Below are 26,444 nucleotides of genomic sequence, written 5' to 3' on the forward strand. Positions count from 1 at the left end.
GTTGAGGATCCATTTCTGGGTTCTCTGTTCTGTTCCATTGATCTATGTGTCTGTTTTTGTGCCAGTACCATACTGTCTTGATGATTACAGCTTTGTAATGGAGCTTGAAGTCCAGAATTGTGATGCCACCAGCTTTGGTTTTCTTTTTCAACCTTCCTTTGGCTATTTGGGGTCTTTCTGGTTCCATACAAATTTTAGGATTATTTGTTCCAGTTCTGTGAGAAAAGTTGATGGTATTTTGATAGGGATTGCATTGAATGTATAGATTGCTCTGGGTAACATAGACATTCTTTTTCATTTTATCTTTTTTTCTTATGTTCAATTAGCCAGCATATAGTACATCATTAGTTTTTGATGTAGTGTTCAACAATTCATTAGCTGCATATAACACCCAGTGCTCATCACCACACATGCCCTCTTTAATACCCATCACCCAGTTACCCCATTCTCCCACCCCCTCCCTTCTGTAACCCGCAGTTTGGTTCCCGGAGTCCAGAGTCTCTCATGGTTTGTCTCCCTCTCTGATTTCTTACCATTCAGTTTTCCCTCCCTTCCCTTGTGGTCCTCCACACTATTCCATATGTTCCACATATGAGTGAAATTATCATATGAGTTCCACATATGATAATTATCTTTCTCTGCTTGACTTATTTTGCTTAGCATAATCCCCTCCAGTTCCATCCCTGTCAATGCAAATGGTGGGTATTCATCCTTTTTGATGACTGAGTAATATTCCATTGTATATATGAACCACATCTTCTTTATCCACTAATCTGTTGGAGGGCATCTTGGCTCCTTCCACAGTTTGGCTATTGTGGACATTAGCATAGACATTTTTTTTTTTTTTTTAAAGATTTTATTTATTTATTTGAGAGAGAGAGAATGAGAGAGAGCACATGAGAGTGGGGAGGGTCAGAGGGAGAAGCAGACTCCCCGCTGAGCAGGGAGCCCGATGTGGGACTCGATCCAGGGACTCCAGGATCATGACCTGAGCCGAAGGCAGTCGCTTAACCAACTGAGCCACCCAGGCGCCCAGCATAGACATTTTAACAATATTTGTTCTTCCAATCCATGAGCATGGAATGTTTTTCCATTTCTTTGTGTCTTCCTCAATTTCTTTCCTGAGTGTTTTATAGTTTTCAGAATGTAATTGTTAGGTAATTGTAAGTGTTAGGAAGTCTTTCACATCCTTGGTTAAGTTAACTCCTAAGTATTTTATTCTTGATGCTATCAATGGGATATTGTTTTTGTTCATTGTTAGTGTTTAAAAACACAACTAATTTTTGTGTTGATTTTGTATCTTGCTACTTTGCTGAATTCATGTATTAGTTTAACAGTTTTGTGTGGAATCTTTAGGGTGTTATACATATAAGATAATATCATCTGCAGACAGAGATAATTTTACTTCTTCCTTTCCAGTTTGGATGCCTCATTTCTTTTTCTTGCCTAATTGCTCTGGCTAGAGCTTCCAGTAATTTTTTTTTTTTAAGATTTTATTTATTTATTCATGAGAGACAGAGAGAGAGAGAGGCAGAGGCAGAGGCCGAGGGAGAAGCAGGCTCCCTGCTAAGCAGGGAGCCTGACGTGGGACTCGATCCCAGGACCCTGGGATCATGACCTGAGCCGAAGGCAGATGCTTAACCATCTGAGCAACCCAGGTGCCCATTCCAGTAATATTTTTAAATAGAAGTGTTCCCGATTTTAGAGTAATAGCTTTCAGTGTTTTACCATTGAGTATGATGTTTGCTGTGGATTTTTCATATATGGCTTTTATTGTAGCCATATATGAAATTATATTGAAATGTATGAAATTGTATATGCAACTGTATTATATATGAAGTTGTATTGTAGTCTCCTTCTAGTCCTAGTTTTTTAGTGTTTTATTTTTAATCATAAAAGGGTATTGAATTGAATTGAAACGTGCTTTTTCTGAATCATTTGAGATGATCAAGTAGAGGTTTTTTCCTTCTTTCTGTTAATATGCTGTATAATATTGATTGGTTTTTGTATATTGAACCATCCTTGCATTCCAGGAATAAATCCCACTTAGTCGTGGCATAATCTTTTAATATGCTGAATTTGATTTGCTAGTATCATGTTGAGGATTTTTGTATCAATGTTTATAAGGGATATTGGTCTGTAGTTTTCTTGTAGTGTCTTTGTCTGGTTTTGATGTCAGGGTAATGCTGGCCTCACAGGAAGTGTTAGGAAGTGTTCTTTTCTCTTTAATTTTTTGGAAAAGTTTGAGAAGGATTGGTAGTCTTAAATGTTTGGTAGATTTTGCCAGTGAAGACATCAGGTTCAGAGCTTTTTTTGCTGGAAGATTGTATATTATTGATTCAATCTCCTTATTAGTTACAGATCTATTCAGATTTCATATTTTTTTGTGATTTAGTCTTGATAGGTTTTGTGTTTATAGGTATTTGTCCATTTCATCTAGGTTCTCCAATTTGTTGGCATACAGTTGTTCATAGTACTCTCTTAAATCTTCTTTATTTCTGTAGAATTTGTGGTAATGTTCCCACTTTCATTTCTGATTTTAGTAACTTAAAGGTTTGTCAATGTTGCTGATCTTTTTGAAGAACTAACTTTTGGTTTCATTAATTGTCTCTATTGTTTTTCTATTTTATTTATCTCTGCTCTAATCTTTATTCTTTCCTTCTGCTAAATTTATGTTTAGTTTGTTGTTCTTTTTCTAGTTCCTGTAAAGTTAAATTGTATTTTAGATCTTTTTTGTTTTTAATGTAACCATTTATAGCTATAAATTTCCCATGAGCACTGCTTTCATTGCGTCCCATAAGTTTTTGTATGTTGTGTTTTTGTTTTCACTCATTTCTAAGTATTTCCCTTGTAGTTTCTTCTTTGAAACATTGGTTGTTTAAATATGCTGTTTAATTTCCACAGATTTGTAATTTTTTCATTTTACTTCTGTTTTTGATGTATAACTTCATCCCATTGTGTTCAGAGAAGATACTTTGTATGATATCTACCTTTTTTAATTTCCTGAGACTTAATTTGTGGCCTAACATATGGTCTATCCTGGTAAATGTCCTATGTACATTTGAGAAGAATGTCTGTGCTCTTGTTGGATAGAGTGTTCTGTATATGTCTATTAGATCTAGTTGATTTATTGTGTTGTTTAAAATCCTTTTTATCTTCTGTCTGGTTGTTTTATCATTTATTGAGTGTGGGATATTGAAGTCTCCAGCTATTATTTTTATGTCTATTTCTCCCTTCAGTTTTTTCAGTTTTTGCTTCATAATTTTGATGATATGTCTGTCATTAGGTAAGTAAATGCTTATAATTGTTATATCTTCTTGTTGAATCTTTTATTAATGTAATGTCTTTCTTTTACCTTGTAGCCTTTTTTTATTTAAAGTATATTTTGTCTGATATCAGTATGGCCACTCCTGCTCTCTTTTGATTACAATATGTATGGAATATCTTTTCCTAGCCTTTCACTTTCAATCTGTGTGTCTCTTTGAATACAAATGGAGCTGCTTGTAGACAGCATATTGTTGAATCATGTGTTTTTATCCATTCTGCCAATTTCTGTATTTTTTTTTTGTTTTATTTTTTATTTTTTGCCAATCTCTGTATTTTGATTGGAGAGTTTAATCCATTTACATTTAAAGTAATTACTGATAAGGAGGGACTTAATTCTGTTATTTTGCTATTTCTTTTCTATATGCCTTATAGCTTTTTTGTTCCTCATTTCCTGTATTACTGTCTCCTTTTGTATTTAGTTAATTTTGGTAGTGAAATGTTTAAATTTATTTCTCACTCCTTTTGGGTATATTTTATAACTGTTTTCTTTTTTTTTTTTTTTTTTTTTTTTTTTTAAGATTTTATTTATTTGAGAGAGAGAGTGAGAGAGAGAGAGAGCACAAGAGGGGGGAGCGGGAGAGGGAGAAGCAGACTCCCTGCTGAGCAGGGAGCCCGATGCGGGACTCGATCCCGGGACTCCAGGATCATGACCTGAGCCGAAGGCAGTCGCTTAACCAACTGAGCCACCCAGGCGCCCTATAACTGTTTTCTTTGTGGTTACCATGGAGATTACATTTCACATCCTAAAGTTATAACACTCTAATTTGAACTTGTACCAGCTTAATTTCAATAACATACAAAAACTCTGCTCCTTTACAGCTCCATCCCTACCCCTTTTGGTTGTTGATGTCACAAAATTCTGTCTTCTTTTAAGTAGATTCCACACCCAGTGTGGAGCCCAACATAGAGCTTAAACTCATGACCATGAGATCAAGACCTGAGCTAAGATTAAGAGTCTGATGCTTAATCAGCTGAGCCACCCTGGCACCCCACAAATTATGTCTTTATTCATTGTGTGCCCCAAAACATAAACTATTAATTCTTTTAAATTCATTAGTCTCTTAAGTTATGTTATAAACAAAATGTAGAATTATCCCAAAGTTATAGTAATACCAGCTTTTAGACTAATAATTATTTTCAAATGTCTCTTAAATCATCTAGAAGACAAAGTTAGAATTACAAACCATTGTTACAATAATACTAGCTTTTATAACACCCATGCATTAACTCTTACTGAAATCTTTATTTCTTCATACATCTTCAAGGTACTGTCTAGTGTCTTTTCTTTTCACCTTGCAGGCCTCTCTTAAGCATTTCTTGCAGGGTAAGGTCTAGTAGTAACAAACTTCCTCAGCTTTTATCTATCTAGGAATTAGGTCTGTCTATCTGGGAATTTATTTCCACCTCACTTTTGAAGGATGATTTCACCAAAAATAGGATTCTCAGTTGACAGGTTTTTTTCTTTTTGTACTTCAAATATATCTGCCCACTGCTTTCTGGCCTTTAAAGTTTGTGATGAGAAAGATGCTAATTATCTTATTGAGGATCCCTCTATATAATGAGTAGCTTCTCTCTTGCTAATTTCAAGATTCTGCCTTTGTCTTTGTCTTTTGAAAGTGATTATAAATGTGTTTTGGTGTGGGTCTCTGAGTTCATCTTAATTCATTGTATTTGTTGGACTTCTCATTTATATTCATGCCCTTTATCAAATTTGGGAAGTTTCCAGCCATTATTTCTTCAAATATTCCCCCTACCCAATTCCCTCTCCAACCCAACCCCTCTCTCTTTCTCATGCCCCTTCTCTTAAAATGCATATGTTGGGGCGCCTGGGTGGCTCAGTTGGTTAAGCGACTGCCTTTGGCTCAGGTCATGATCCTGGAGTCCCGGGATCGAGTCCCACATTGGGCTCCCTGCTCAGCAGGGAGTCTGCTTCTCCCTCTGACCCTCCCCCCTCTCATGCTCTCTGTATCTCATTCTCTCTCTCAAATAAATAAATAAAATCTTTAAAAAAAAAAATGCATATGTTGGTCAACTCCGTGGTGTCCCACAGGTCCCTTAAGTTCTGTTTACTTTTCTTCCATCATTTTCCTTTCTGTTCCTCAGATAAGATAATTTCCACGATCTTATCTTCAAGTTCACTGATTCTTTTTTTTTTTTAAAGATTTTATTTATCCACTCATGAGAGACAGAGAGAGAGATTCATAGGCAGAGGAAGAAGCAGGCTCCCCGCGGAGCAGGGAGCCCGATGTGGGACTCAATCCCAGGACCCTGGGATCATGACCTGAGCTGAAGGCAGACGCTTAACTGACTGAGCCACCCAGGCGTCCCCACTGATTCTTTCTTCTGCCTTTGAATTCCTCTAGTGAATTTTTCTTTACTATTATTGTATTTTTCAGCTCCAGAATTTCTTTTTGATTTCTTCTTAGGTTTTCCAACTCTTTGTGGACATTGCCATTTTGTTCACACATTGTTTTCCTGACTTTCTCCACATCTTCCTTTAGTTCTTCAAGCATCTTGAAGATGGTTGTTTTATTTTTTTTAATATTTCTATTTATTTATTTTTATTTGACAGAGAGAGAGAGAGCGCGCACAAGCAGGGGAAGTGGCAGGCAGAGGGAGAGGGAGAAGCAGGTTTCCCACAGAGCAGGGGAGCCTGATGTGAGACTTGGTTCCAGGACCCTGGGACCATGACCTGAGCCGAAGGCAGTTGCTTAACCAACTGAGCCACCCAGGCGCCCAAGATGGTTGTTTTAAAGTTGGCTGGTATATCTGACATCAGGTCTTTTTCAGGGACAGTTTCTGTTGATTTATTTATTTTTTTTTCCTTTGAATGGCCATATTTTCTTATTTCTTTATATGCTTTGTGATTTTTTTTTTTTAAACTGGACATTTCAATCTAATAATGTGCTATCTCTGGAATTCACATTCTCTTCCTTTTCCAAGGTTTGCTGTTTTTGTTATTTTTTATTTTGTTCTATTGATTGTGGTAGGCTGTTTCTTTGCCCAGGATCAGCCTGAGGCATAAACTTAAGGTCTTCTTAGGTCTTTCCTAAGCCTTTCTATGGTCACTTTTTAATTTGCATATGTGGTTGTATATGTGGTTGTTTTTGAATGTCCTAGTATGACTTCCATAATGTCTGACTTCCAAAAAGGGAAAAAGAGAGAAATGAAAGGGGGAATGGGTGCTGGCCCTTTAAATCTACCGAAAGTCACTTTGACTATAGAGCTAGGGGGTTGCAACAACGTGGGGAAGTGCAACAACATTGACCACCCACCTTTTTGTCTGTACCTCTGTGACCAGAAGCAGGAATCAGCAATCAGAGCACAGATCCTGATATTTGGAGGACAGGGTTCTTTTTTGCCCACCCTGGTTCAGCAAACTAAGTGCAAGCTCCTCCAGGAACATGTGCATTGCTGTCTGCCACAGGTAACTGCTACTGTGCTAAGAGCCAAAATTAAGCACAACTTACTGTGCGAGCTTTCCCCTGGAAGTCATAAGCCTTCAGTAGAGTTTAAAATTCCTACATAGTTACTTAGACAGATTCTGTCCATTCTGGGATCGTGACCTGAGCCAAAGGTAGTCACTTAACCACTAAACCACCCAGGCGCCCTGTCATTTCCATTTTTAATTTAAGGCTCTAAAAGGCCCTACCAAAGGTCAAATAACTAGTGCATTTGCAGAGCCATGAGTCTAATAAGCTTTGGAGCCAGGCAAATCTAATTCTGCCTGACTCTAAAGCCTATTCTCTGAAAGTATGAAAATGTGGCAGAAGTTCTTATTGACAATTAGACTATGCACAAATTTCTAAACAGAAGTATAATTAAAGAATTTGTTTATTGTTTTTCTCTCACACTGGCCATCAGTATTAACCTGTTAAGAGTCTGTTGAGCATTTACTAAATGCTCAGTAACTGGGGTTTGATGGGCAAGGGTAAGGTTATGAGTGGGTGGTGAGAGGAGCAGAGCACAGAAATGTTAACATTAACAAGCTTTTTCTTAACACCTAAACACTGAGCTTGTTATTCACAATATAAGAACAAGAGGTGTAAAACCCTTGTTTCCTACCCTCCGAAGCTTACAGCCTAGTTACTTCAGGGGCCATTTCTGTAGCATCTACATGTACAGAGTCTATAGAGATAATACAAAGGCAAGTAAGCCTGTCTCATGAAATTCATAGTCTAAGGGTGAGTCAGACTCACAAACAAACACTTTCAATATAAGATATTGAGTTAAAAGGAAACACCAGGTTCTCGTGGGAGCATGGAGAAGGGGGCATTTAGCTCAATATGGGCCATCAGGGAAGCAGGAAGAAATGAATCCTGAACCAACATGGGGGAAGCAGAATGAATGCATTTGAAACACTTAGCAAGGAACACTGATAGTATATGTGTTCTGAACAGAATGATACTGATGATATGGCACTATAGAAAGCCAATGAATATTCCTAATTGAACTGTTTCCTGAATAGCTTCAAAGTGGAAGTTATCAGACTACTAGCCTTTCCTTCTCTTCCCTTTGCTTTTGTAACTCCTAAAGCCAATTCTCTGTGGTGGGGAACTTTTCTTCCCCCCTTTCCTCCCTTCATTCCTCTCTTCCTCCCTGCCTCCCTCCCTCCCTTTTATACTCTTTTTGTTTCTGTTTTTGTTTGTTTGTTTGTTCTCTACCTAATAAATATGGAGGCCATAAGAGCTAGAGAAACTCAGGAAGTCTGTAAGCAGAATATGATACTTGAATGGTTTGTGAGATTAAATATAAAAAGGGAGGGCATCAAAAGGGAGACAAATGCCAACTGCTGGCTCACATTTACTGGACCCCTATTCTGACTCCTCATACCATGCTTTGGGAACACTGAGATAAATCTGTCCCATGGGTTGAAATGAGCAGGCTGTGTGTATGGGCAGTAAATGGAAAGCATGTGTGCAATAGTGGGAAATAAAGCAAAATGGGATACATTGTGGGGCGCCTGGGTGGCTCAGTCAGTTAAGCGTCTGCCTTTGGCTCAGGTCATGGTCCCAGGGTCCTGGGATCGAGCCCCATGTCGGGCTCCTTCCTTGGCGGGGAGCCTGCTTCGCCCTCTCCCTCTGCCTGCCACTCCACCTGCTTGTGCTCTGCCTCTCTCTATCTATGTCAAATGAATGGATGAAATCTTAAAAAAAAAAAAAAAAGGATATATTGTAAAGGGCCTGCAAAACAAACAGGAGTTTAGACTTGATATGGTTAATATCAAGAGTCCTTTTAGGCTTTTGAGCAGGTGGGCAGGGGGAGAAAGATTTGAGAGAAGGAAGACTGATGTCGTACAGACTAACAAAAGGCTGTGTCTAATTATGGTGATAAGGGTCTCTAGGGTATGGCAGCCGGAATAGAAAGGAGTAGGGAACATTTTAAAGAAAGAATGGACAGAGTTTGTGGATATAAGGAATGTTTACCTCTAGGATATCTGTTTTTACCTTAGAAATGTCCAGTTACAGGGGCGCCTCGTGGCTCAGACAGTTAAGCGTCTGCCTTTGGCTCAGGTCATGATCCCAGGGTCCTGGGATCGAGCCCCACATCGGGCTCCCTGCTCAGCGGGAAGCTTGCTTCTTCCTCTCCCTCTGCCTGCTGCTTCCCCTGCTTCTACACTCTCTCTCTCTGTCAAAAATAAATGTCTGCAAGCATGGTGAAATATTTTACATAAGAGAAACACTGAGCTTGGGGAACCCACTGTTTTGTTGTATTGCAACATCTACAGTTTATTTTATTTATATATCATGTAATTTTATTGAGGTAGAGTTCATATACAGCATTATATTTATTTCAGGTGTATGACATAATGATTTGATCTTTGTATATATTGCAAAATGATCACCACAATAAGTCTAGTTAACATTCATCACTACATAGTAACAGAATTTTTTTTCTTGTGATGAGAACTTTTAAGATTTACTCTCTTAGCAACTTTCAGATATGCAATATAGTATTATTTTTAGATTTATTTATTAATTTTTTTGACAGAGAGAGCACAAGCAGGTAGAGAGAGCAGGCTCCCTGCACAGGGAGCCTGATGCAGGGCTCGATCCCAGAACCCTAGGATCATGACCTGAGCCAAAGGCAGACGCTTAACCAACTGAGCCACCCAGGTGCCCCAGCAATATAGTACTATTAATTCTAGTTGCCATGCTGTACATTACATCTCCTGACTTATTTATTTTATAACTGGAAGTTTGTATCTTTTGACTTCCTTCTCCCACTGTGCCCCCCCCCCACTCCCACCTCTGGCAACCACCAATCTGTTCTCTGTATCTGTGAGCTTTGGCAATCCACTGTAAGCAAGCCTTTTTATTCTATGGAGGGATCACCTCATACTTTAAGGTTGCTTGCTACAAAGACAGTCCTGAGCTGTAACCTGGATATAGAGCTGCGTAAAGGTAAAGAATACCTTGCACTCTTGGAATACTCTAAAAGATGAGGAGGAGCATAGGAGACCCATGGCAGAGTATCTCCCAACAACTTCCACCCTCCGTTCTACATCATCTTGGCTTCTGATGGATTTTCGTATGAGTAAGTCACTCTCTTGGCCACTTTGATTAATTTGACTGATAGGGGCTGTAACCAAATCCATTCAGTTTATCTCCTATAGCATAGGCTACTGTCAGCAGGTCTCCCAAGCAGCAGGATGAGGCCAATCTACAGCATTAACCTCAGCTATGTCCCCCAGGATTCCAGACTCAGCCAACTATGAATAAGTCTCAGAGAGGATCAACAGGTTGTATTTCAGACAGCCAGAATGTGGTCTAGGGCTAGTCTCAGTTACCATTCATAGCACAACCAAGGCCACTCGGACATCAGAAGAGGCATATGATTTTGTACCAGTCAGATTGAAACATGGTTATGCCAGTCTGTGTTTCACAAATATGCAGGGGGGGAATGGGGTATCCATCTTTGGCAGCTGATTTTTGTTTTTTAAAGTATTTGAATTAGGGGCACCTGGGTGGCTCAGTCGGTTGGGCGTCTGCCTTTGGCTTGGGTCATGGTCCCAGGGTCCTGGGATCGAGCGCCACATCGGGCTCCCTGCTTGGCAGAGAGCCTGCTTCTCCCTCTCCCTCTGTCTGCTGCTCTGCCCACTTGTGCTCTCTCTCTCTCTCTCTGTTAAATAGATAAATAAAAATCTTTAAAAAAAGTATTTGAATTATATAATTTTATTTTTATTTTTTTTATTATGTTCAGTTAGCCACTGTATAGTACATCAATAGTTTTTGATGTAGTGTTCAATGATTCGTTAGTTGCATATAACACACAGTGCTCATCACAACACGTGCCCTCCTCAATATCCATCACCCGGTTATCCCATCCCCCCAAGCCCCCCCTCTGAAACCCTCAGTTTGTTTCCCGGAGTCTATAGTCTCTCATGGTTTGTCTCCCTCTCTGATTTCTCCCCCTTCAGTTTTCCCTCCCTTCCACTATGGTCCTCTGTGCTATTCCTTATATTCCACATATGAGTGAAATCATATGATAATTGTCTTTCTCTGCTTGACTTATTTCACTTGGCATAATCCCCTCCAGTTTCATCCATGTCAATGCAAATGGTGAGTATTCATCCTTTCTGATGGCTGAGTAATATTCCATTGTATGTATGTACCACATCTTCTTTATCCATTCATCTGTTGAAGGGCATCTTGGCTCCTTCCACAGTTTCGCTATTGTGGACATTGCTGCTATGTGCCCCTTCTTTTCACTACATCTGTGTCTTTGGGGTAAATACCTAGTAGTGCAATTGCTGGGTTGTAGGGTAGCTCTATTTTTAACATCTTGAGGAACCTCCATACTGTTTTCCAGAGTGGCTATACCAGCTTGCATTCCCACCAACAGTGTAAGAGGGTTCCCCTTTCTCCACACCCTCGCCAACATTTGTTGTTTCCTGTTTTGTTAATTTTTGCCATTCTAACTGGTGTAAGGTGGTATCTCATTGTGGTTTTGATTTGTATTTCCCTGATGGCTAGTGATGTTGAACATTTTTTCATGTGTCTGTTAGCCATTTGTATTTCTTTGGAGAAATGTCTGTTCATGTCTTCTGCCCATTTTTTGACTGGATTATTTTGTTTTTTGAGTATTGAATTTGAGAAGTTCTTTATAGATCTTGGATACCAGCCCTTTATCTGTAATGTCATTTGCAAATATCTTCTCCCATTCCGTGGGTTGCCTCTTAGTTTTGTTGACTGTTTCCTTTGTTGTGCAGAAGTTTTTTATCTTGATGAAGTCCCAAACAAGAACCATATGATCCTCTCAATTGATGCAGAAAAAGCATTTCACAAATACATCCTTTCCTGATTAAAACTCTTCAGAGTGTAGAGATAGAGGGAACATTCCTCAATATCCTAAAAACGATCTATGAAAAGCCCACAGCAAATATCATTCTCAATGGGGAAAAGCTGAGAGCTTTTTCCTTAAGACCAGGAACACGACAGGGATGCCCACTCTCACCACTATTGTTCAACATAGTACTAGAAATTCTAGCATCAGCAATCAGACAACAAAAAGAAATAAAAGGCATTCAGATTGGCAAAGAAGAAGTCAAACTCTCTCCCTCTTCACAGATGACATGACACTTTATGTGGAAAACCCAAAAGACTCCACCCCCAAATTACTAGAACTCATACAGCAATTCAGCAATGTGGCAGGATACAAAATCAATGCACAGAAATCAGTTGCTTTTCTATACACTAATAATGTAACTGTAGAAAGAGAAATTAAAGAATCAATTCCATTTACAATAGCACCAAAAACCATAAGATACCTAGAAATGAACCTAACCAAAGAGGTAAAGGATCTATACTTTAGAACTCAGAACACTTATGAAATTGAGGAAGACACAAAAAGATGGAAAAACATTCCATGCTCCTGGATTGGAAGAATAAACATTGTTAAAATGTCTATGCTGCCCAGAAGAATCTACACTTTCATGCAATCTGTATTAAAATACCACTGGCAAGGGCGCCTGGGTGGCTCAGTCGTTAAGCGTCTGCCTTCGGCTCAGGTCATGATCCCAGGGTCCTGGGATCGAGCCCCGCATCGGGCTCCCTGCTCGGCAGAAGCCTGCTTCTCCCTCTCCCACTCCCCCTGCTTGTGTTCCCTCTCTCGCTGTGTCTCTCTCTGTCAAATAAATAAATAAAATCTTTAAAAAAAAAAAAAAAAACCACTGGCATTTTTCAAGGAGCTGGAACAAAAAAATCCTAAAATTTGTATGGAACCAGAAAAGATCCTGAATCATCAAGGGAATGTTGAAAAAGAAAAACAAAACTGGGGGCATCACGTTGCCTGATTTCAAGCTATATTACAAAGCTGTGATCACCAAGACAGCATGGTACTGGCACAAAAACAGACACATAGACCAATGGAACAGAATAGAGACTCCAGAAATAGACCCTCAACTCTATAGTCAACTAATCTTTGACAAATCAGGAAAAAATGCCCAATGGAAAAATACAGTCTCTTCAATAAGTGGTGCTGGGAAAATTGGACAGCTATATACAGAAGAACGAAACTGGACCATTCTCTTACACCATACACAAAGATAAACTCAAAATGGATGAAAGACCTCTATGTGAGACAGGAATCCACCGAAATCCTAGAGGAGAACATAAGCAGTAATCTCTTCAACATCGGCCACAGCAACTTCTTTCAAGACACGTCTCCAAAGGCAAGGGAAACAAAAGCAAAAATGGGAGCTGATGTTGATAGCATCAGGCACAAAAGACACAGTGTTAGACCATGTCCACATGAGTTTTTTTTGTTTTCATAGCACATGAAAAGGAAAGACAAGCCCGGAAGGAGGTGAGATTGCCAGCATAAAGCAGTCTGCCTCACACAAACCATATGATTGTTTTGCCAGGTTGCAGTGCTAAATCATAGTGCAGAACATTAATTGCCCCCCACATTTCCTAGGGCTTAAGATGTTCCTTCTCCAGATGCCAGGGTTGTTACTCTCCTTCTATAGCCACAAAATCAATATGTCCTGTCCCTTTTCACCTTTTTCCAGTTCTTCCTACTCATACCCAACTTTTCATTTCAAACAGTCAAATGTGAGACAGGTCATTTTGAAAAAAAAAAAAAAATCAATGGAGACACATTATGTCCCCACCTTAGCCTGCTCAGGCCACTGCAGGAAGATTTAATGAGTAGCATACTGAACAAGTAGTCATTGTTCTCATGATTTAGGACTATGTCAGTCTGACTAGAAAATCTAGATGGCTTAACCAGAATTATGTTTGAATACCCCAGACATCGTTTGGGCTGGGCTATCCCCAGGAGGGTATAACAACCTGACTTGAAGCTGCTGTTGCCAGAAAGAAAGGCACGTTATGCCCAGGAATAGCCAGGCAGAACTCCTGAATTTCAAGAATAGGTCTATAAACTCTGCACTCCATTCACCCTGATCATTAACCAGTAAGCAGCTAAGAGGAGATGATTCCTTTCTAAAGGAAGTCATATTCCAAAACCAAACCTCCTTTCTAAGGTATGGACCAGGAGAGTTAAGAGAGGTAAGAATCAGAAATTGTGGGCGCCTGAGTGGCTCAGTTGGTTAAGCGACTGCCTTCAGCTCAGGTCATGATCCTGGAATCCTGGGATCGAGTCCCGCATGGGGCTCCCTGCTCAGTGGGGAGTCTGCTTCTCCCTCTGACCCTACCCCCTCTTGTGCTCTCTTTCTCTCAAATAAATAAAATAAAATCTTTAAAAAAAAAAAAAGAAATTGTTTTGAATTGATTTTTTTTTTTTTTAAGTCCATTCCATAACTACTTCTATTCAACATAGTACTGGAGGTTCTAGTCAGGGCCATTAGGCAAGAAAAAGAATAAAATGTCCAGATTTGAGAGAAAGAAGTGAAATTATTTCCATTGACATGATTTATTCCTCCATGACATCATTTTGTACGTAGTAAATCCTAGGAATCCACAAAAAAACTATTAGAACTAATAAGCAAGTTCAGAAGATTATAGGATACTAGATTAAAATACAAAAATCAATTATATTTTTATACATCAGCAGTTAGCAACATGAAAATAAAATTTATAAAATAATTCCAAGTAAAATAGCATCAAAAAGAGTAAAATGCTGGGAAAACAAATCCATATCAAGATTAAGTGTCTATTCCAGTAAGAACAAAATGCTGTCCCTTCCATGATGGAAGTGGTTTAATGTAATCAACCTACCACCAGGTAGCTGGTTGATCATCTCAGGGAATGGTGCCATATTTGGGATTCATTGTTAGTCTCTGCTGCTGGCAGATTGGAGACTCAGTGGTGGCCATAGGCAGGTTGGTCTTGGTGAGTGGAAGTCCATGTTGCTGAGCCCATGCATAGCCTGAAATGCTCTCACAGTCACATACCTAGAAATAACAGCCAAATATCTGGCTACCCCATGGTCTAGTCAAGTTGACACAGAAATTAAAAATTATAGTATTGGCATAAGGAAAGACATATAGATTAGTGGAATAGAATTAAGTGTTTAGAAATAAATCAATTAATCCATGGTCAGTTGATTTTTGGCAAGCATGTTAACACCATTCAATGGGAGAAAGAACAGTCTTCAACACATACTGCCAGGACAACTAGAAAACCATAGGCAAAATATTGAAGTCAGACCCTTACCACACACCACATACAAAAGTTAACTCACAATGGATCATAAATCAAAATGTAAGACCTAAAATTATAAAACTCTTAAAAGAAAACATAGAAATAAAAGGCACCTGAGTGGCTCACTCAGTTAAGCATCTGCCTTCGGCTCAGGTCATGATCCCAGGGTCCTGGGATTGAGCCCCATGTCGGGCTGCCAGCTCAGCAGGGAGTCTGCTTCTCCCTCCCTCTCCCTCCCTCCCTCGTCCCCACTTGTGCTCTCTCTCACTCTCTCTCTCTAATAAATAAATAAAATCTTTTAAAAAAGAAAACATAGAAATAATAGGAAAACATAGGAATCTTCATGACATTAGGTTAGACAGTGGTTTCTTAGATATGACACCGAAAGTACAAATGAAAAGAAAACATAGATAAATTGGGCTTCATCAAAATTTAAAAATCTTGTGCTTCAAAAGACACCATAAAGAAAGTGAAAAGAGGGGCGCCTTGGTGGCTCAGTTGGTTAAGCGACTGCCTTTGGCTCAGGTCATGATCCTGGAGTCCCGGGATCGAGTCCCACATCAGGCTCCCTGCTCAGCAGGGAGTCTGCTTCTCCCTCTGACCCTCCCCCCTCTCGTGTGCTCTCTCTCTCTCTCATTCTCGCTCTCTCAAATAAATAAATAAATAAAATCTTTAAAAAAAAAAAAGAAAGAAAGAAAGTGAAAAGATAACCCACAGAATGGGAGAAAATATTTGCAAATCATTTACCTGATAAAGATTTTTTCTCCAGGATATATAAAGAACTCTTATAACTCAACAACAGAAAGACAAATAACCTTATTTTAAAATGAACAAAGGATTGGGGCACCTGGGTAGCTCAGTCAGTTAAGCATTCAACTCTTGATTTTGGCTCAGGTCATGATCTTCGGATCATGAGATCAAGCCCTGTGTCAGGTTCCAAGCCCAGCACAGTCTGATGTCCCTCTCCCTCCCCCCGACTTGTGTGCTCCCTCTCTCTCCTTCTCTCTCAAATAAATAAATAAAATCTTTAAAAAAATAAAATGAGCAAAGAATTTGAATAGACATTTCTCCAAAGAAGATATACTAATGGACAAAAAGTACATGAAAAGATGCTCAACATCATTTGTCATTAGAAAAATGCAAACCAAAACCACAATGAGGTAGAATTGCACACCCATTAGGATGTCTACAATCAAAAAAATAGTAGCAAGTGTTGGCAAGATTGTGGGAAAATTAGAATCCTTATGTGATGATGATGGGATTGTAAAATGGTGCAGCCATTTTGGAAAAGTTTGATAGTTCCTCAAAATGTTAAACATAGCAGTACCAATGACCCAACAATTCCACTTCTAGGTGTATACCCAAAAGAAATGAACATATATCCGCACAAAATCGTGTACTCAAATGTTCATAGCAGCATTATTCATACCAGCCAAAAAGTGAGAACAACCCAAATGCCTGTCAACAGGTGAATGCATAAATGAAATATAGTACATCCATAAAATGGAATGTTATTCAGCCATGAAAAAGAATGAGTACTGATACATGCTACAACATGGAGCATGTAAGTAACGTAAAAGAAACCAGTCACAAAAGACTACATATTGTCTGATGGTTGAACAACTCTGAATATGCTAAAAACACTATATTGTACATTTCAAAAGGATGAATTTTGTGTTATGTGAATTATATCTCAATAAAGTTATTTTTATTTTTTCATTTTTTAAAAGATTTCTTTTAATTTTTAAGTAATCTCTACACCCAATGTGGGGCTCAAACCCACAGTACTGAGATCCAGAGTTGCATGTTCCACTGACTGAGCCAGCCAGGCACCCCAAGTCTATAAATTTTTAAATGATTAGTATCACACAGACCATATCCTGGGGACACAAAGCAATTAAGTTAGAAACCAATAATTAATGGAAAATTTGGAAAACTTCCCATACTGGGATTTTAAAAACATACTTCTTAACTACTTCTAGGCTAAAAATTAAATTATAATAGAAACTAGAAAATACTTATAACTAAACAGTAGAAAAACTACTATATATCTAAATTTGTGGGATGCAACCAAGCACTGTTTAGAGGGAAATTCATAGCCTTAAAGGAAGAAAAAGGAAGAAAGTCTTAAAATCAAAGAACTAAGCATTCAACATGTGAAATTAAGGAAAAAAATAGCAGAATAAGCTCAAAGCAAAAGAAGTAATAAAAATGAAGCATAAATTAATGAAAAAGAAAGTAAACATAAATAGAGAAGATCAACAAAGCCAAAATTTGGTGTTTTGAAAATATCTCTGGTAAGATTAATTAAGTAAACAAGAGAGAATGTGAAAATCAACAATACTATAAATGATATAAGGTGATACGGTAGGCAGTGAAGAGATTAAATAGATAAAAGAATAATATAAACAATTTCAGGCCAACAAATTTGAAAATATGAAATAGATAAATTCCAACTGATTGATGTAGAAATAGAAAACCTGAATTGTAGGGATGCCTGGGTGGCTCAGTCAGTTAAGCATCTGCTTTCAACTCAGGTCATGATTCCAGGGTCCTGGGATCAAGTCCCCCATTGGGCTCCTTGCTCAGCGGAGAGCCTGCTTCTCCCTTGCCTGCCTTGTGCTCTCTCTCTCTGACAAATAAAATCTTAAAAAAAGAAAGAAAGAAAGAAAGAAAGAAAACCTGAACTGTCCTATGACCATTGAAGAAATTGGATCATAGTTTTAAAATCTTGCCATACTCTGTATGATGTTCTTTCAGAGGCCTGGATGGTAAGTTCTACCAAACTTTCAAGGAATAGACAATCTTACATAAAGTTTCCAAAGAATTAAAAAAAAATTTTTTTTTTAAAGGAGAGACATTTCCAGGGCACCTGGGTGGCTCAGTCAGTTCAACATCCATCTTCGGCTCAGGTCATGATCCTGGGGTCCTGGGATCGAGTCCCTTGTAGGGCTCTCAGCTCAGCGGGAAGTCTGCTTCTTCATTTCCCTATCCCCACCCCCTTGCCCTCTCTCTCTCAAATAAATAAAATCTTACAAAAAGAAAGGAGGGACATTTCCCTGTTCTTCTTATGAAGGTAGAATAACTGATACCAAAACCAAGCAAGGATAGTGGTAGAAAACAGGACAGGAAAAAAACACTGTACTACATCACCAAGTTGGATTTATACTAGGAATGCAAAGTTGGTTTAACAGTGGAAAATAAATTAATTTGCCACATTAACAAATTAAGGGATAAAAGCCATTTGTACCAATTGATGAAGAAAAACCAAGATCTGTTCGTGGCTTAAAAAGGAGGGAAAAAAAGCAACAGAAAGGAACCTCCTTAATCTAATAAAAAGCATCTCTAATACCACATATAATTATGAAATGTTGAAAGTATATCCTGTGTTGAAAGATTAGCAAAAATTCTTCACCTTATTCAACATGCTGAAGTCCATAGCCAACACAATAAGATAAGAAGAAATAAAAGATATAAGGATTGAAAGGAGTAGAAAAAATGGTGTTTTTTGGAGGATGTATGTTCATCTATGCAGAAAATCCAAAAGAATCTGTAGGTGAATTATTAGAATTAAGAGAATTTAGCAAGGTTGATGGGTATAAATCTGTTTATAAAATCCTATTGCTTTTCTACATGCAACAATAATTAGTAAGTTGAGTTTATATAACATAACAACAATAGCAACAAAAAATAAAAAATACTTAGGAATAAATCTAACAAACGTTGTGCAATTCCTATGGAGAAAATTTTTAAACCCTATAGAAAGATGTTGAAGAATACCTAAATAAATGGAGAGATCTGTTCACATGAAAAGATATTGTAGGGGTGCCTGGATGGCTTAGTCAGTTAAGCACCCAACTCTTGATCTCAGCTCAGGTCTTGATCTCAGGATCGTGAGTTCAAGCCCTGCATTGGGCTTCATACTGGGTGTGGAGCTTACCTTAAAAAAAGATATAAAGTGACATTTCTCCTCAGATTGATCTATAGATTTAATGCAATTTTGATAAAAATCCTAACAGTCTTTTTTGGTGGAATTTGACAAGCTGTTTTTATGATTTTTATATGGAAGAGCAAAGGACCAGGAATAGCCAAGACATTCCTGAAGAAGAACAAAATCAGGGGCGCCTGGGTGGCTCAGTTGTTAAGTGTCTGCCTTTGGCTCAGGTCATGATCCCAGGGTCCTGGGTTTGAGCCCCACATCGGGCTCCCTGCTCTGCAGGAAGCCTGCTTCTTCTTCTCCCACTCTCCCTGCTTGTCTTCCCTCTCTCGCTGTGTCTCTCTCTGTCAAATAAAAAAAAAAAAGGGGAACAAGGGCACCTGGGTGGCTCAGTCGTTAAATGTCTGCCTTTGGCTCAGGTCATGATCTCAGGGTCCTGGGATCGAGTCCCTCATCGGGCTCCCTGCTCAGTGGGAAGCCTGCTTCTCCCTCTCCCACTCCCCCTGCTTGTGTTCCTGCTCTCGCTATCTCTCTCTCTGTCAAATAAATAAATAAAATCTTTAAAATAAATAAATAAAATTAAAATTAAAAAAAGGAACAAAATCAAAGGACTAGCCCTACCAGATATCAAGATTTATAAAGCAATAGTAGTTATGACAGTATCTTAAGACAAATAGCACTATGAAACAGATAGAATTCCCAGAAACAAACCCATGCATATGTGAAAACTTGGTTTATGACAGAGGTAGCATTGCAGAAAGGAAGGAAAAAGAGGGATTGTTCAATAAATTGTGCTGGGACAATTGTTATGATATGGGAAAAATTATATTCCTAGTTTATACTATATACAAAAAATAATACTAGTTTGACTAAAGATTTAAACATGACTCTGAATAGATATTTGATGGTATTAAGAAATTTTAAATATTTTTAGGTATGATATTAGTATCACAGTTATGTTTTTCAAAATAGTTCTTATATATTAATGGGTAAAATACTATGTTTTGAGGGGTGTAGTTGTTAATAATATAGATAAAACAAGATTGGCCGTGATTTGAACATTTTTGAAGCTGAGTGAAGAGAAATAGGGGTTTAATATACTATTTTCTCTAATTTGTATATATTTGGAATTCTCCACTATAAAAGTTAAAGAGATTTTAGTGTGAAAGACAAAACTATAGAACTATAGAAAACTTTTAGAAGGCAATATAAGAAAATATCTTTATGACCATGAGATAGAAAAAGATTTCTTAAATATACAAAATGAAAAATACTGATAAATTTGACTACATTAAATGAAGAATTTTGATTCTTCCGAAGATATAATAAAGAGAGTAAAAGGGCAAGCTACAAATTAGAAGAAAAGATTTGTAGCACATATAACCAACACAGGATTTGTGTATATTTATGAATCAATGAGAAAAAGACAGTCAATGGGGAAATGGGGAAAAGACATGAGCTAGAATTTCACAGAAAAGGAAGTTCAAATGCTCATAAAAATATGAAGAGGTGCTTGATCTCTTTAGTAATCAAGAAAATGTAAGTTATACTATAATGAAATACTGTTTTAAAACAGAGGGGCAAAAATTTTTTAAGTCAAAAAATAACCAAACGTTGGTGACATAAAGAGCAAGAGCAATTCATATCCACTTCTGACTAGAGTATAAAATTGGTAAAATGAACTTGGAAAACAGTTTGGTATTACCTAATAAAGTTGACCATACACATAACCTTATAACCCATCAATTCCATTTCTCAGTATATGGAGTAACCACTACATGTGTGCTCAGGAGTCCTGTATAAGAATGTTCAAGGAGCATTGTTCTTAATGGTCCCCACTGGAGCAACTCACATGATGATCACAGTAAAATATGCAAAAATAAATTGCAAGATATTCACTATATAGCAGTAAAAATATCTAAATCACAACTTCACACATCAGCAGGTAAAACAAAAGAAGCAAGTCCCATAATACATACAATATTATTCCATTTAGATAAAGTTCAAAAACAAATTAAATTAAACTATTGTTGAGGTGCCTGGCTGGCTCAGTCAGTAGAGCATGGAACTCTTGATCTCAGGGTTGTGAGTTGGAGCCCCACGTTGGGCATGGAGCCTACTTTTTTAAAAAAATTAAATATAGTTTAGAGATTCATTATGTGGTAAGCCATAAAAGCAAGCAAGGGAATTATTCAATTGAAAATCAAGGTGGTAATTTTGTAATCCCTAGAAGACCCTTAAAGGGTGGTGCTAATTCCAGATAGAAGTAAGTTTTCATTAAGGAAGATATTTTTTGATAAAAGGTTTTGGGCCTCCTGAATAGCACCAGAGGGGGTCTAGGCTTTTACCCCTTTAAGGGAAGTTCAGGCCTCACCTTTCAAAGCCACTTTTTTCCAACTAAGGAGAGATGAGTATGACCCTCAGAGGCAGTCTTGTCCCCAGAAAAACTATTCCAGTCAGTTCTAAATATGGTGCAGAAACAGTGCCATCACCACCACAGGCAGGCCACATGACCCCTACCTAACTCACCCCACACAGGAAACTATATCCTGAATGAGGCAGCCCAATGGCTTGTTCAGTCTCTCCTAGAAATAAGGTGCACTAGGTCAGCATTTCAGAGGTCTTAGAGGTAGTTCACAAGCATCCCCTCATCAGGCCTTCACAACCCTATGACATGCTCCTTGATCTTGAACTTCTCAAAACTCACACTTATTAGAGGTTATCTGCTCACCTGCATTATAGCCCATCTATAAAAACTAGCCAATAGCCTCCTGAGAAAGGAGACACTCAACTCTACCCAATATAGGAAAACCATGAGAGTCTTCAAAACTAATTGAAATGTCAGTATTCTTGGAGAGTTTAATTATTTATACTTGTACCAAGAGCCATAAAAAAACCACAATGGAATGCATCAGAAGATATCTGTAAGACCTCAACCAACTTTGAGAAAGGGAAGGAAATTAGTATTTATTAAGCAACTATTATGTGCCTGGCACTGTGCGGGGGAGCTGTAAATGAATGAATTTCTCACAATAACAATGTAAGATACCCCATTTTCAGATGAGAGAGTCAGAGAGGTTCATTAACTTGTCCAAAATTACACCACTAGCAGAGCTGGAGTTCAAACTCACATTTTCTGGCACTTGCTCTTTCAGCACACCCCACTGCCTTTAAAGAGTTGGAATGGTAGAAAAGGTAAATAGAATACTTCCTCTTTTTTTTTTAAAGATTTTATTTTTAAGTAATCTCTACACCCAACGTGGGGCTCAAACTTACAATTCAGAGATCAAGAGTTGCACTTTTCTTCTGCTGCCTGCAGAGATCCCATCTTCTTCTCTGGGCTTAAGTTTCAAATGACCTGAGTTGTTAGAGAGCCCCTCTGTAAAATAAATGCTACCCTTCAGTTTTGCTTCTCTTGTAAAACCTGGCATGCTCTCTTGGTCTGCTTACTGATGCTTTTCAGCTGATGAAACAGTTCTTCTTTTCACTGCGCATCAGTGAGAATCTTCCTGCCCATGAGATAGAGTAAAGTTTGGAATAATTTTTGTAGTATGATTGGTTGTTTTCTTATTCTTGTCTTTGAAATTGCAGACAAACAAGCAGCAAGGCTATTCTGCTACAAGGTCAGAAACAAAGTTCCTTCGGCCTCTGTTCTTTGAGGGGAAGCATATGGAGTTTAGTTGGCAACTTAAATATGCTTTCAGAATGAGTGAAGCTGCTACTACTTTGGAAAGTTTGAAGAACTTGTTAGTCGAAGCAGTTTACCTTCTGCTAACTAGTAGCTTCTTACTTTTCTTTACTCTGCTTTTTCCATTTCTTAGCAATAAAAAAAAATTTTTTTAAGTCCTTAGGAAGAAGTACTCCAAAATCTCAACTCTGACTCCAGAGTCAAATTTTAGCACTTCATTAATGTCTTCAGAAAGTCACCTATAGTATCAGATTTCTAATGATTGTCACAGAGCAGAATTTAGGATTTGGGGTCAATCTGCCTGTGTAGAACTGGTTTGTTTCATATTTATTAAAGCCAAAACAGATAACCAAAAGTCCATTTATGGCAAAGCCTCTTTTTCCTTTCTAAATGTTTGAGTTTTCAGAGTGGATTCCCATTTTGGCACATTTTATTGGCCCAGAGGAAAGCTCAGGTTAATATTTTCTGTTGTGGCTGAATTTGCTCCACTTCAGCAACACTGGACATTTGTTCTGCCATTTCCACTGAAGAGACGCTAGGAGAAGGAATGGCATGCTAGAGCCACTTTTGGTTTTCTTTGGTTATTTTAGAGGACTTTGTGGGATCAAAAGATCTTGATCTACTCCAGAAACACTTGCATGGGTATCTGTTTCAAAACTTGTTCTACTTTCTCTTGGAACTAATTCATACATAGTCTTAAGATTTGTTCAGCTCTGGGGTACCTCGGTGGCTCAGTCAGTTAAGCATCCAACTCTTGATTTTGGCTCAGGTCATGATTTTAGGGTCATGAGATTGAGCCCCGAAGGGGCTCTGCACTCAACATGTGGAATCTGCTTGAGATTCTCTCCCTCTCCCTCTCCTTCTGCCCCTCCCCCTGCTTGCGCTCTTTCTAAAATAAATAAAATCTTTTTTAAAAAAAGATTTGTTCAGCTGTATTTCCTTGGTTCTGCCTTGATCCTTTTCTGCAGAAAATTTCATTTGACATCAAAGCCTCTCCCTTCTATCTGTTGTAAAGTTGTTGTGAACCATAGCAGACCATCAGCCTAGCCTCAGGCCATGCTTAGCGAGTTCAGAATGTTCCCCAAGTCAAAGGAATTTAGAAAATCAGAAGACAGCATGGTCTTGGGCAAAGAAATGGAAGAGAAGTGGTTTCTGAAAGACAAAAACAAAATCAGTGAAGTCCCCATTAAGGTCTTTGTTGAGTAATAAGCACTAAATCAGACTTAGGGGAATGATGTCAGGAGATCAAAGTAATCATTTTAGCAGTTCCTACGAGCATTGTATTCCTGGTGCACTGTGGGAATGAATATCCGGGAAGCCTGGACTCTGATCCCTGTTTCAGTAGAACATGGAGACATATTTCATGCTGATAAGCAGCTGCCTGGATGATTTGTGTCTTTTTGCTTCTTGAGGAGGAACAGAGCCTTAATTAAGCCTTCTCTCAAATTCTAACTCAGGGACCCTTAGGCAGATCCTCGGCCTGCCACATGGTTCTTGATCTCTGCAGAAGAGTCCTGAAGCAGGCTGTCCACCTAAGACCAAAACCACCCATTAGAATATTATCCAATTTGGCATCTGTTAGGCATAAAAATTAGACTAGTCAATTCAGTCACAACAGTCAAATTTGTCTGCATATATAGAAACAGCGGAAGAGATCAAATTGTTTTGTATTGTTAAAGAAAAAATCATTCTGATGCTTGTTAAAATGGTAAGGAAAATTTTCTTCAAGACTATTTCAATAGGGGGGCACCTGGGTGGCTCAGTCATTAAGCGTCTGCCTTCGGCTCAGGTCATGATCCCGGGATCCTGGGATCGAGCCCCGCATCGGGCTCCCTGCTCAGTGGGAAGCCTGCCTCTCCCTCTCCCACTCCCCCTGCTTGTGTTCCCTCTCTCACTGTGTCTCTCTCTGTCAAATAAATAAATAAAATCTTTAAAAAAAAAAAAAAAACAGGCTTTCAATAGGGATAGTGCAATAAGGGATGGAGATCAGGCTCGACTCCGAATACAGCAAAGATAGTTGTGGATTTATAGCCAAGGAGTAGAGTGAGGGTCAGTGGATGGAAAATTACCCAAAAAGAAATATCAAGGATGGGGGAATTCTTGCTAAACTGACCTAACAGCATTCTTGCTAAAGGCAACTTTATACATCAAAGGTGGGGGATGAGGAACTCGATCAGATATCGGGTGGGGAGATTCTCACTAAATTGACAGGATTCTTGCTAAAACTATGCTAGGCAGGCCAAAGACAGGATGAGGGCCAAGACTGAGGCCTAGTTGAGAAGCCTCAGAGGAGCCTAAAGTTTGATCAGGAAGAGAGTCTTTGTCAATACCCACAAGCTTTCTTCTCTCCTTCCCCATCCTTTCCCATTCTGTTCCTTCAATCCCACCAGCTACACAAAAGAGAAGTCTCTATTTCCTCAGCTGGCCCTTCCCTTATACCTCCCTCATTATTGAAAAACAGAGCTTGCCAGACTCTCAGAACTCCAGGTTCAACATCTCAACTAGCAGATTTGTCTCTGACTCATTCCAGTTCCTGATTGCTAGGGTCAGTTTACTCCCTGGTGAAAGAGTCAAGGCCCTCCCCACTTCGGGAAACATGATCTCCAGATGTGGAGAGGCATCCCTGACAGACTCACTGGCAGCATTTGTAGTCCCCACCCCTGTGGGGAGACTTGTCAGTAGAGGAGGAAGAGCAAGTGGCTAAGAAAACATATCACCCTCTCCTTAGCTGCAACATTTTTAATTAATCTCACAGTCAACAACTTTCACTGATGGAACAGCGAGTATACAGAACTGAAGGAGTTCTAAAACCAGGGCTTGAAAAGCAAGGTAAATACTGTTTTGTTTGGTTTTGTTTATTTCTACCATAGCAAGCTGGACTGGGCCAGGACAGCAGGCCCCCAAACCAACGAGTTTGTAGCGTTCTTCCTTTCCACTTTAGGAAAAGGTGCCAGCCTTCTTGTGTGACTCGAGTCAGGCAGACTTGGGATTGATGCCTCTCTGTGTACTCACTATTTCTGTCCTTTGGGCTGCTCTGGGTTTCAGTTTCCTCAGCTATGATATGTAGTTTATTAAGAGCATTAAATGTACATAATGTGCCTAGGGCAGAGTCTGGCATATACCGATACTTAATAAATGGAAACGATTATGATTCACATCCCTGCCTTTGTCACTAATTAGCAGTTTGAGTTGTCTTGAAGTGGGAAGAGTAGCATTGTAGAAGAAGTTCTAGTCTTGCCTCTTACTGGTTCAAGTGTCTACTTAGAGAACCCCTTTCCTACTCTGAGCCTCAGTTTTCTTATCTGTAGAACCAAGGTAGATGGGCAAAATTAGTGTTCCTCGCACATGGCTGTATATCACAATCACCAGGAAGCTTATCAAAAATATGTCTCCCAGGGTCCATTCCTGGAGATTCAGATTCAGTGGGCCTAGGACAAGGTTTGGGTTTACTTCTTGTACAAGCTCCCCAAGAGAATGGATAAACAAATGTGATGTATTTACAGTGAAATACTAGTCAGCAAAAAAAAAGAAAGAAAGAAAGAAAGAAACTACTTATGCATGCAACAAAGTAGATAAAACCTCAAAGATATGTTGAGCAAAAGAAGAAATAAGTCCCACACAAAAGATTTCATTCAGTATGATTCTATTTATATGAATACAAAAACCAGAAAAATTGATCTATGGTGGTTAGAGTGAGAATAGAGGTTACCTCTGAGGGGTAAAAATAGGTATTGCCTAGAAAGAGGCACACAGGGGAACATTCAGGAGTGAAAGAAGTATTCTATACCTTGATCTGAGTAATGCTTACATAAGTGTATATATAAGTTAAAATTCATCAAGCTGGATACTTAAAATTTGCGCATTTTACTGTATGTAAATTGTA

The 26,444-nt window shown here is 38.7% G+C and overlaps 1 protein-coding gene across 2 annotated transcripts in view; it reads left to right on the forward strand.

Annotated features, from left to right (window-relative positions):
• Positions 1-26,444, forward strand: part of ASIP (agouti signaling protein) — a 56,582-nt gene that overhangs the window by 19,410 nt on the left and 10,728 nt on the right. Inside the window, exon 1 of one of the 2 annotated variants that reach the window (XM_036079517.2) lies at positions 25,257-25,390. The exons of the other annotated variant lie outside the window; for it this stretch is intronic. The gene's annotated coding sequence lies outside the window, so the exon portion shown is untranslated. Of the gene's footprint in view, positions 1-25,256; positions 25,391-26,444 lie in introns of those variants that run through there. 2 annotated transcript variants of the gene reach the window in all.

Source organism: Halichoerus grypus, chromosome 10 (genome assembly GCF_964656455.1).
Source record: "Halichoerus grypus chromosome 10, mHalGry1.hap1.1, whole genome shotgun sequence".
Taxonomy (NCBI): Eukaryota; Metazoa; Chordata; class Mammalia; order Carnivora; family Phocidae; genus Halichoerus; species Halichoerus grypus.